Genomic DNA, 11,557 nt, shown 5'->3' on the forward strand with positions numbered 1-11,557 from the left:
ACATAACCAGGCATGGGTACAGTTCAAATAGCCCCGAGGCCTCCTAAGTCTCCCCTTTGTATTAATGTGGGTTGTTCCTCCTAGCTTCCCAAATGGATCCAGTCCTCATCACCCTCTTTGCCTAGAGACTGGCCCAACTTGCACATTATTTGGAGGTTAAGACCAGGGCAACGATATTTGTTGTCTCTATCTTTTTTTCCTATAACCTACTGGTAGCAATGTTAACCGAGACAGAAATTTTATGTAAAATACGAGCATTCTTTTCCAGACCGAGCTACTGAATTCCACCAAAAGATATTGGAATTAAGTCTTTTGCTGCAACTTCTGCTTAAATTTGCAAAAGCCACCCATCAGAGGAAATATATACATGCTCTGGTTGCACAAAATGTAAAAGGACTAGCTATTCCTATCCAATTATGGCCACATGTTCATATTTTCAAGCTGCTGTTTTAATTGTGCAAAGAAGGGAAAATCGACATTCTCTAGTTGTTCAAAGGAAAGGTGATGCATACACCCTTCCCATTAGAGGATTATATTCACTTTTAAGAAAAGCATCAACCAAAAATACAAAAGAAATGGCATTATGGTAATACATGGAAAAAGGATCTTTAAAAACAATTCCCTGTTGAACCATTTCTTAGAGAATGTCAGTTTCTGCTTGTGTTATACAAATCCAGTCATCTTGCCGGTTTCTTAGTTTGTTGCTCTTTTGGGGTTAAGCTTTTCCACCTTCATTACAGAACACTTAGCATAAATACCATAATTAGCAGCTTGGAATTTGTATTTAGGTAATCTTCCCAGACAGCTCCATCAGAACTGGCCTCAGCTTTTCAGGAATATGTTTGAGTTCATTTATTATTTGACTGTTGGAACAATGCCAATTTGCTACCAAATCTTGACTTCATTTTACCATTAAAATTGACTTTAAACATTTGCAGAAAGCTTTTTCTGAAATTCTCTCTGTTTTTAAGAGATTAGATTACTAGACACCAACACGGTAAAAGTGATTATCTCTAAAAGGTAAAATTACAATTTTAATTTTCTTCTCTTGGATAATAGAAAGAAGCCTAACGAAAAAAGTAAACGTTATTTTTAAATATATTTTTAAGTACATTATAAAAGGAGACTGTTTCCTTTGTGTTCCCAAACTTTCAGAAGAGGTAGAGGGCAGATTTCTCTGGCATCATTCACATGTGTTCTAGATTGTTTATAAAAAGAAAATTCAGCAAAAAGAGAGAAGGGGGGGTAAAAAAATTATGCATGGTGACATGCAAAACTGGTTGTATTATAAGTGTCTGTAAAGTTTGAAAGTGATTTAAGCTTGGTCGATGGCAATTACTCAACCAATTTAGGTCAAAAGCCACACTTAAAAAAAAAAAAAAACACTGGCAATTCAAAGAAAAGTTTTTCCTGGGTTTTTTTTTTTTTTTGATGTATAGTTGACATGCAATGTTATATTAGTTTCAGGTGTGCCACATAGTGATTGGACAAATACATAACACGATGCTCATCGCAATAAGTGTAGTTACCATGTCCCCAAACTTTTACAATATTGTCAACTCTATTCCCGAAACCGTACTCTCCATCCCTGTGACTTACTAATTTTTAACCAGAGGTTTGTCCAATTTTAATCTCCTTCACCAAACAGAAGCATTTTATCTTCATTAATTTCTATTCCGTATAAATGTAAAATTAGCCCAAGCTTTTGGAAGAAAAAAAAAATAGAAGCATTCTCATTCTCTCCATCTCCTGCTCAGAATGTGAGCGCATCATAGATGAAAATAAAACAGGTAAGGTCAGAGTTTCAGCAGGTATCATCCTGGGAAATCCAGGGAAGGCTGAGAGTGGGTGGTGGGTGAAGAGATATTAAGAATAAAATCTCCTAAAAAAATAAATAAAAAATAAAAAAAGAATAAAATCTCCTCTTCTGGGTTGCTGGATTGCCGGTGGAACCGTGCCCACCCTCTGCTTTGCTCTGGCGGAGAAGCTGAGCTCTCACGTGGCTCTGTGACATTCCATGACATGTGCCTCAAAGCTCTGAGACATGGCAGGGAAAATGTCACAGTGTAAGGGCAGTCTGTCTCAGGGCAGCACAGCAGGGCTCTCCGAGGTACTGCTTGGGGACCGAGTGAGTCTCAGAACACAAACACTGAGCGCTATCGATCTAAGGACAAGACGCTCCTGAGGTCGGGAGATGCTCAGCAAGTACAGGGAATTACATGGCACACGCAGGCCAAGAAGGAAACTGGGGACAGGAGTCTACGTGCAGGTGACAGAAGCGATGACAGTGTGTTGACAGCAATATTTTGTGAACCACTGGCAGTTGTTAATAAAGGACACTCTTCAGAACCACCAGAACAAGGACATACCTAAGTGAGCCCAACTGACAACCATATCCTAAGGTTTGAGTTTTTTTGTGTTTTTTTTTTTTTTTTCAGCTCAAAGGCAAATTGCTTCAGAGCAAGCGAAATGCTCTATTTAAGATTCATAATTGGAGGGCACTTTATCAACCTAATGATCAGGAGCATGCTGTTATTAGCAATGCCTGCATTAAAGACACTAAGCACATTTGCGTTCGGTTCAGAGTTAGAATAAAGTGAAAATAATCAGGATGCTCTTAGGATATGGATCTTAAGTTCTTTGCAGCCCTTGTGTCAATGGCTCTCTTGGAGTTCAGCCTCAGAGAAAGTGAGCGGAGAATAATCCCCCCAGTAGCCAGCGTGGACGCTGCCTCCCACCGCCCAGAGAGCTGTGCCCCGGGTTATCAGCAAAGGCCGTGCTCCCCGCAGAACCCGGCACCGGCCCGGGCCAACCCCGAGAGCTCACAGGCAACATTGCACGGGGCCCAGCAAAGGAGAATCCAATCTTGTTCTATTCACAGTGAAGAATAGGTCTGTTCCTCACTGCACACCCACCTCCTCTCTCTGTTTTCCCTCATCATTTACATAGTTGAGATCAAAGTGGCATTTGGGGTCTGACTTACCGAGCTAATGACCTCACTTTCTCTAATTCATTCCGAATACATATATGTAGCCTTATTTTCAAAAATAACTTAAAATAGTGACTTGGTGCCTATGTTAAGAGGTGTCATTTTTTTTTTATTTGAATAGATATGATGAGCATATGTTTAACACATGATAGGTACTGGGCATCTATGAGTGTGTGCTCTCCCCACTACACACACACACACACACACACACTTTGATTATACTGTCCTCAGGCAGAGAGACTGGAGGCAGGGAGGCCAGGAGGAAATCACCTGTACAGTTGTCCAGCAAACAGTAATAAGCAGTAGAGCATTGGGAGTCATATGTTATATTTCGGGATCTTGGCCCTCTTTCCTGGTTCGGGCACCAGAACTCCCAGATCCATTTAAGAGGGAATTAACAGGATGTGGTAACTGAGCAGATCTAGAAGAAAAGACAAAAGGAGGAGCTGAGGATGGGCCTGATTTTTCTGGCTTAGGCAGCACAGTGGATGGAGAGGCCATTACCAACAGCAAGGAAGTCAGGTCCTCGGGTCATCCTTGAGAGCATCAATCACTGTGCTGTGTTCAGAAGCCCCTGAGGGTTATTGAGCTGTGCCGGACTGTTTGCTCTGCTTTTTAATTTTCTTGCTTCTTCCTTAGCTGACAAACTGTCAGCTGTCACTTCTTGCTACTGGCAGTATGCCTGCTTCTAAGCATTTCTCTCCTTTACTTTCTAATTGGCTGCTTCTGGAAAACCCAAGAGGCAAGGTTGCTAGAAATGTATGTAAAGCAAGAGTCTATAGGGGCAAAGTGATGGCCCAAGGACTGATGTATATTATAAAGCACTAGCCATATTTTTTTAAAGATTTTATTTATTTATTCATGAGAGAGAGGCAGAGGGAGAAGCAGGGTTCTCGTGGGGAGCCTGATGCAGGATTCGATCCCAGGGCCCCATGATCATGACCTAAGCCAAAGGCAGACGCTCAGCCACTGAGCCACCCAGGCGCCCGAGGACTGGTATATATTATAAAGCACCAGCCTTTGTGCCTGCTGTCTCGGCTGTGCCAAAGACTCTAATTTTAAATGGATTAGGTCTTCACAGAGCTGGCATTCATATAGCTAAAGAGATATTAATTTCTATCCGTATAGCAACTCTGAGAATAAAACAGTTCCTCACATCATCTGGTGATAAATTTTTAAGGTAGGATTTTAAAGTTTCTGGGCTGCCACATAATAAATACTAGCTGACATTTATTGGGCACTTAGTATGTACCAGGCCCTGTTCTAAGCGTTTTTCTTGAGTATCACGAGGAATGAGCATAGTAGCACTATGGATCGGGCAATGTTATTATTACTCATTTTATAGATAGGAAATCTGAAGCTCTAAGTTAATTTTTCCAAGGCTACAAAGTCCATTAGCAGCAGAGCCAGAATTCAAATGCAAGCCGACTGACCTCAGCCCCCGTATTCTTAGCACTTTGCTGTGTTACTCCACAAAGCGGGCCCTGGGTGGAGGGTGGCAAACCCAAGTGTACTGTAGTCTCTCTGGTTAAATCAGTGAATGGGGCTTAGAGCAAACTTGCGAATTGTTTCAGTGAGTCTTTGGGGCATTAAGATTGTAGTTGATCAGTAGCACAACCCAGTCTTAACTCCCCTCCACCTTCCTCTAAATTCGCCACATACAAGCCTCAGCCACATCCGACCCGTGCGCAGTGCCCCGACATGGCTAATAATGCAGAAAAGCAAAACAAGGATGAAGCAGTGTTCAGAAGTTAGGGGGGCAAAGTGAGTGCTGACTTAATAACAGAGTGTCCCCAGCTGGTTCCTGAAGGCATGTGGATGTGCGTCGCCCTCCCTGATTTTCTCCCAGCCTGCGCCAAGCAGCTTCTCACCATGTGTGTCCGTTCTGTTACAGGTTGAATTCTGTCTCCTGATAATTCGTATGTTGAAGTCCTAACCACCCCCCACATTACTTCAGAATATAACTGTATTTGATGATAGGCCTTTAAAGAGGTTATGAAGGTTAAAAAAAAAAAAAGGTCATATGATGGGTCCTAACACAAAAACTGGGGTCCTTATATGACCTGTTTAGGACATAGACACCTACAGAGGAAAGACTACGAGAAGACAAAAGAGAGCCATCTACAAGCCACTGAGAAAGGACTCAGAAGTTAAGCCTGCCAACGTGTTGATCTCAGACTTTCAGCCTCCAGAACACTGAGGGAGTCCATTTCTTTTTGTTTTTTCAGATTTTATTTATTTATTGATGAGAGACAGAGAGAGATGGAGGCAGAGGGAAAGGCAGGCTTCTCATGGAGTACAAAGTCCGATGCGGGGCTCAATCCCAGGACCCCGGCATCATGACCTGAGCTGAAGGCAGATGCTTTTTTTTTTTTTAATAATAAATTTATTTTTTATTGGTGTTCAATTTAAGGCAGATGCTTAACCAGTTGAGCCACCGGGTGCCCGAGGGAGTCAATTTCTACTATCTAAACCACCTCACATGAAGTACTTGGTTCCGACGGCCTTAGGAAACCAACCCAGCGGCCACAGGTCTGTTTGCAGAGCCTAAAGTAGAGATTTCCTGAAAATAGCCATCTCTCTGTCATTTTCCCCCCAAAGCTTAAGTTTATTTAGGAATGACCTTAGGAAGAAGGAAAGAAGTTGAATTTCTTGATGGAGTTGGAGGGGTGGAGGCTTAGAGGTCAGAGGTGAAGAAGGCTGAGGGGTGAAGAAGATTCACCCAGGCCAGCAGGGCACCTGGCTCGGGGAGCAGAAGGCCTCCTAGACTCTGGGGCCCAGGTGTTTTCACTTGCCAGGGACAAGTATGGGACCAGCTGGACCAAATGGATTGTCCCCACCTTTTGAATCTTGAGAAAAGTGATCTGAGGAAGAGCAGATGCTAGAACTAATTCAGCCCGACTTTCACTCCCTGAAGTAACTGGCCAGATGGCTGGAGTTCCTTGGTGCCCCTGTAATGAAACTAATTCTGCAGGGTCCACACTTCCCTCCAATAAGTTTCCTTTTTGCTTAAGTCCACCAGAGGCCGCGTCTGTGGCTTACAACCACAGAGCCTTAGTCAATATAGTGACTGTGGAAGCAGACCCTGGAGGTTAAGCGGGAAACAGCAAATATTGACCACCATCCTATTGGGAATGTCATCATTGCCTGCTGTTTATTGAGATTTTCAGCCACCCATTTCCTCATAGGGGGGTCAGTATGCTAAGTTGCAATGTAAAAATTTCCAGATGAGAGACCATTTGCCACTGAATCTGGAGTTGAAACCATGATTGTTCTGTGCAACCAAAAATGGGCGTTATTTCAGAGCCATGTGGTGAAAGTAGTGGTTCTAATTCACTGACTTAATTTGTTCAGCAAATGCCTATTGAGTGCCTGTTTTGTGCCAGAACCGTCTAAGCAAAGCGGATACAGCAGCAGATAAACCCCCTGAAAAATCCCTGCACTTGTGGAGTTGGATTACAGTGTAATTTTGAATAAATAAGCTGAGAACTCAGAATTGCGTAATGTTATCTGTCTATATCTGTCAAGGCAACAGAGGGGAGGAGTAGGGTCTTCCTTTTACTTATTTAATTTGGTATCAGTTTTATTGAGATACAATTTCTACACAACTCACCCACCCAAGTGCAATGCATTCCCTTTCAGTACAGTGCTAGGATTGTACAACCATCAATACAGTTGATTTTAGTACTTTTCATTACCCCCAAACAAAACTCTATAGTCCAGCTATCAACTTCTAATGTCCCTGTCCTCGGCCACCCACCACCACCCTCCAGCCCCAAGCATCACTAATCTATTTTCTGTTTCTATAGATTTGCATGTTCTGGACATTTCACATAAATGGAATCATAGAATGTGTGGTCTTTTGTGAGTGGCTTCTTTCATTCAGAATAGTTATTTGGAGATACATTCAAATTGTTGTGTGTACATTGCTTTTTATTGTTAAGCCATATTCCATGGTATGAATACACCAAAATCTGTTTAATCATTCATCTCTTGTACATTTGGGCCATTTCAAGTTTTGGGCTATTTCAAATAAAGTTTCTAGGAATGTTTTTGAATGCATGTTAATTTCCTATCCCCTTGGTTATAACTAGAAGTAGAACTGCCGGATCACACCTTTTAAGAACGTGCCATACTATTTGCTGAAGTGTCCTAACATCTTATGTACCCACCAGCAAAGGGTTAGAGTTCCAGTTTCTTCACATCCTAGCCACCACTTGGCATGGGCAGACTTTTTAATTGTAGCCATTGTAATAGGTATCTCTTGAGGTCTTAATTCCTATTTCCCCAATGATTAATGGGGTTGAGCACTTCTTTATGTGCTTATTTGCCATCTGTTTATATCTCCTTTGGCAGTGTATCTGTTCACATCGTTTGCTCATTTTGATTGGGTTGTTTCCTTTCTTATTGTTGAGTTTTGAGATTTCTTTAATCGGGATACAAGTTTTTATTTTTTTATCTGATATACACTTTCCAGAGAGTTTCTTCCAATCCGTGGCTTGTCTTTTTATTCTCTTATCAGTGTCTTTTGAACACTAGAGGTTTTATATTTTCATAAAATCCAGTGCATAAATTTGTTCTTTTGTGGATTTGGGTGTTAAATCTAATAAATCTTTTTTTTTTAAAGATTTTATTTATTCATTCATTCATGAAAGACACACACACACAGAGAGAGAGAGAGAGAGAGAGGCAGAGACACAGGCAGAGGGAGAAGCAGGCTCCATGCTGGGAGCCTGATATGGGACTTGATCCCGGGTCTCCAAGATCATGCCCTGGGCCAAAGACAAGGGTTAAACGGCTGAGCCACCCAGGGATCCCAAATCTAATAAATCTTTGTTTAACCTGAGGTCACAAGGATTTTCTCTTGTTTTCTTCTGGAAGTTTTATAAACTTAGATTGTAATGTGCTGAGAGGTAGAGATCCAAGTTCACTTTTTTGCATATGTATATCCAATTGTTCTAGGATCATTCGTAGAAAAGTGACCATCCTTTGCATTGCCTTTGTCCCTTTGTCTTTTGTCAGTCAGTTGTCCATGGGGTGGCAGGGGCGGGGTAGTATTTAGGGCCTGTCTAGTCTGTTCCTTCAATTACTTTGTCTATCTTTACACACTAGTACCATGCTGTTTTGATTATTGTAGTTTTATGATACTGCTCTGTGTGTGTGTGTGTGTGTGTGTGTAGATTACATATATCATGATAATTCATCCCTAAATACTTTAGCATGAAAGTTCTTTTGTTTTGTTTTTAAAGATTTATTTCTTTATTTGAGAAAGAGAGAGAGCACATGCAGGAGCAGGGGCAGAGGGAGAGAAAGTGAGAAGCCTCAAGCAGACTCCACTGAGTGTGGAGCCCAACATGAGGTTCAATCCCAGGACACTCAGATCATGACCCGAGCCAAAATCAAGAGTCAGATGATGCTTAACTAACTGAGCCACCCAGGCACCCCTAACACAAAAGTTTTAAGGAGAGGGGCTTTGTCATACTTTAACAGCAAAGAAAGTTAGTGGTAATACCCAAATATCATTTAATATATAATCAATATTCAAATATCTCTAATGTCTCCCAAACATCTATAGCTTTTTGAAGAAATATGTGATAGATCTTTTATCAATATCTTCAGGGCAGCCCTGGCGGCTCAGCGGTTTAGCGTCGCCTTCAGCCCAGGGTGTGATCCTGGGGACCCGGAATCGAGTCCCACATCAGGCTCCCTGCATGGAGCCTGCTTCTCCCTCTGCCTGTGTCTCTGCCTCTCTCTCTCTGTGTGTCTCTCATTAATAAATAAAATCTTAAAAAAATATATCTTCAGCTACATTTCGATCATTCAAAAGTGTAAACTTTTTGCCTAGGTCAGTTTTTATAACCGATCATATTGCTAGGAATTTGTCCTTCCAAGTTTTGAAAATTGTTACAATAAAACTGACTATTCTCTTAATTTATTTTGACCACTTCTGTCTCTGTGGTTATTTCTCCTTCCTCCTTTCTAATCTGACCTGTTTCTGCTTATCATCTTCCTTTACCTCTCTCTCTTTCCATTTCTTAATCATGATCTTAAAAGGTTTTTAAAATTTCATTAGCCTTTGCAAGAGGCAACTTTTGAGTTTATTTATCAGCTCTCCCATCTACTTTTTCTACCTTATTACTTTGAAGTTTTATCTTTATCTCTCTTTCTAGTTTCTTTGGGTTTGTTTTATTGTGCTTGCTAGGAAATGATAACTCCTTAGTGCCTCTTGGTCTTCTGTCTTTAGCCAGGAAGGCATTCAAGACCGTGAACTCTCAGGAGGAGTCTTACTGTCTCTAAAAGGTTTTGTATGCTCTGTACTCTGTTGCATTCTAGATAGCTATTTATTTTTCTTTATGACTTCTTTAATCCAACCTTGTCTACACCCCTTTTTCATTTCCAAATGGAAAAGATTTTCAGGCATTTTTAAGTTACTTATACCTGATTTTATTTGATTATGAGTTGGAAAATTGTGGCTTATAAAATCTGAATGCTGTTGAATTTTTATTTTTCTTTTCTCTATTTTATTTTACATTTTAAAAATTTAAATTCAATTTGCCAACATATACTATAATACCCAGTGCTCATCCCATCAATTTCCCTCTTATTGCCTGTGACCCAGTTACCCCATCCCCCATCCACCTCCCCTTCTGCAACCCTTTGTTTATTTCCCAGAGTTAGGAGTGTCTCATGGTTTGTCTCCCTCTCTAATTTTTCCCACTCAGTTCCCTTCCTTTCCCTTATAATCCCTTTCGCTATTTCTTATATTCCACCTATGAGCGAAATCATATGATGATTGTCTTTCTCCAACTGACTTATTTCACTCAGCATAATACCCACTAGTTCCATCCACATCGAAGCAAATGGTGGGTGTTCATCCTTTCTGATGGCTGAGTAATATTCCATTGTATACACAGATCACATCTTCTTTATCCATTCATCTGTCAAAGGACATCATGGCTCCTTCCACAGTTTGGCTCTTGTGGACATTGCTGCTATGTACATTGGGGTGCAGATGTCCCGGCATTCACTATATCAGAATCTTTGGGGTAAATACCTAGTAGTGCAATTGCTGGGTTGTAGGGTACTCTATTTTTAACTTCTTGAGGAACCTCCACCCTGTTTCTCCGATACTTGCCTTCCCAGTCTTAATCAGTGGTGGAAGAATGGTCTCAGAACTATTTGTGTCAGTTGACCATTTAAGTTTAATAGTAAAAGACTGGTTAATGATAACAATGCATCGTAAAACCTTCAGAAGGAAAGGAGAATGTTTTGTGGACCTCTTGTTTTGTGTGTATGTGCGGCAGTTTTAAGTTATTAGTTTTTTTTTAAGATTTTTAAAATTTATTTATTCATGAGAGACACACAGAGAGAGAGAGACAGAGACACAGGCAAAGGGAGAAGCAGGCTCCATGCAGGGAGCCTGATGTGGGACTCGAGCCCGGGGCTCCAGGATCACACCCCACCCAGGCTGATGACGGTGCTAAACTGCTAAGCCACGGGGGCTGCCCAAGTTAATAGTTTTTAAAATTGGTACTTTTTAATGGAAACAACTTGACCAAAGATCTGTCACAGAATTTTGAGACCCATTAAAACAAAAGTTTAATGAGAAAAAAAAATGCTGTTGAATTTTTAAAGTTTTAATTGTGGACTTATGCCACTTCTCTTGATACCTTTGAGGATATTCCTGGACTTTTTAAAATTTTTTTTTAATTTTTTTATTCCTGGACCTTTAAAAAGAATGTATATTCCCTCAGAACACCTGGGTGGCTAGGTCGGTTAACTGTCCAGCTCTCCATTTCAGTTCAGGTCATGATCTCAGGGTTGTGGGATCGAGCCCTACATCGGGCTCTGGGCTCAGTTTGAGGTTTTTTTCCTCTCTCTCTCTCTCTGCTTGAGATTTTCTCTCCCTCCCTCTGCATATGTGTGCATGCTCTCTTTCTCTAAAATAAATAATTATTTTTTAAAAATGTATATTCCCTCTTCAATGGATATAAGTTTCTGTAAGTACCAGTTTCCTCAAGTTTATTGATTGTATTTTTTAAATTCCTTGTGGTTCTTAATTTTACTGCTAGATATGCTAAGGGAGCAACCTAGAAGACTCTGATTATAATAGTAATTTTATCAAGTTCTCCTTGAATTTGTAATCATTTATTACTTTATGCTTTTAGCTTCTAGAGTTTGGTGCATAGGTTGCTATGTCTGTTAGATTGGTTTAACAAATACCAGCTTTGTGGTTGCAAAATGGCACTCAACATCCTATTGACTGGTTGTGACCTCTCCATTTATCTTCTTCCATCTTGGGATCTCTCTTTTGGCTCATCTGTGGTTAGTTTTGAGTCTTTATTATTGCCTTGGCAAGTGGTATCTGGGTATTATGGTTTCAGGCTATTTGCTTATCTGCAGATATCTTCCTTTCAACCTGACAGATGGGAGATATCTTGGCTGGGTAGAGGAATCTTGGGTCCTTCTCTCTTTGATGCGACCCTACTATGTCAGTGTTGCAGGTGAGCAGTCACAGGCCCTTCTGATGAGTTTTTCTCCATGTGCATGTTGGAGGAGGAGGTGTAA

The sequence above is a fragment of the Canis lupus genome, chromosome 20, assembly GCF_003254725.2.
Source record: "Canis lupus dingo isolate Sandy chromosome 20, ASM325472v2, whole genome shotgun sequence".
Taxonomy (NCBI): Eukaryota; Metazoa; Chordata; class Mammalia; order Carnivora; family Canidae; genus Canis; species Canis lupus.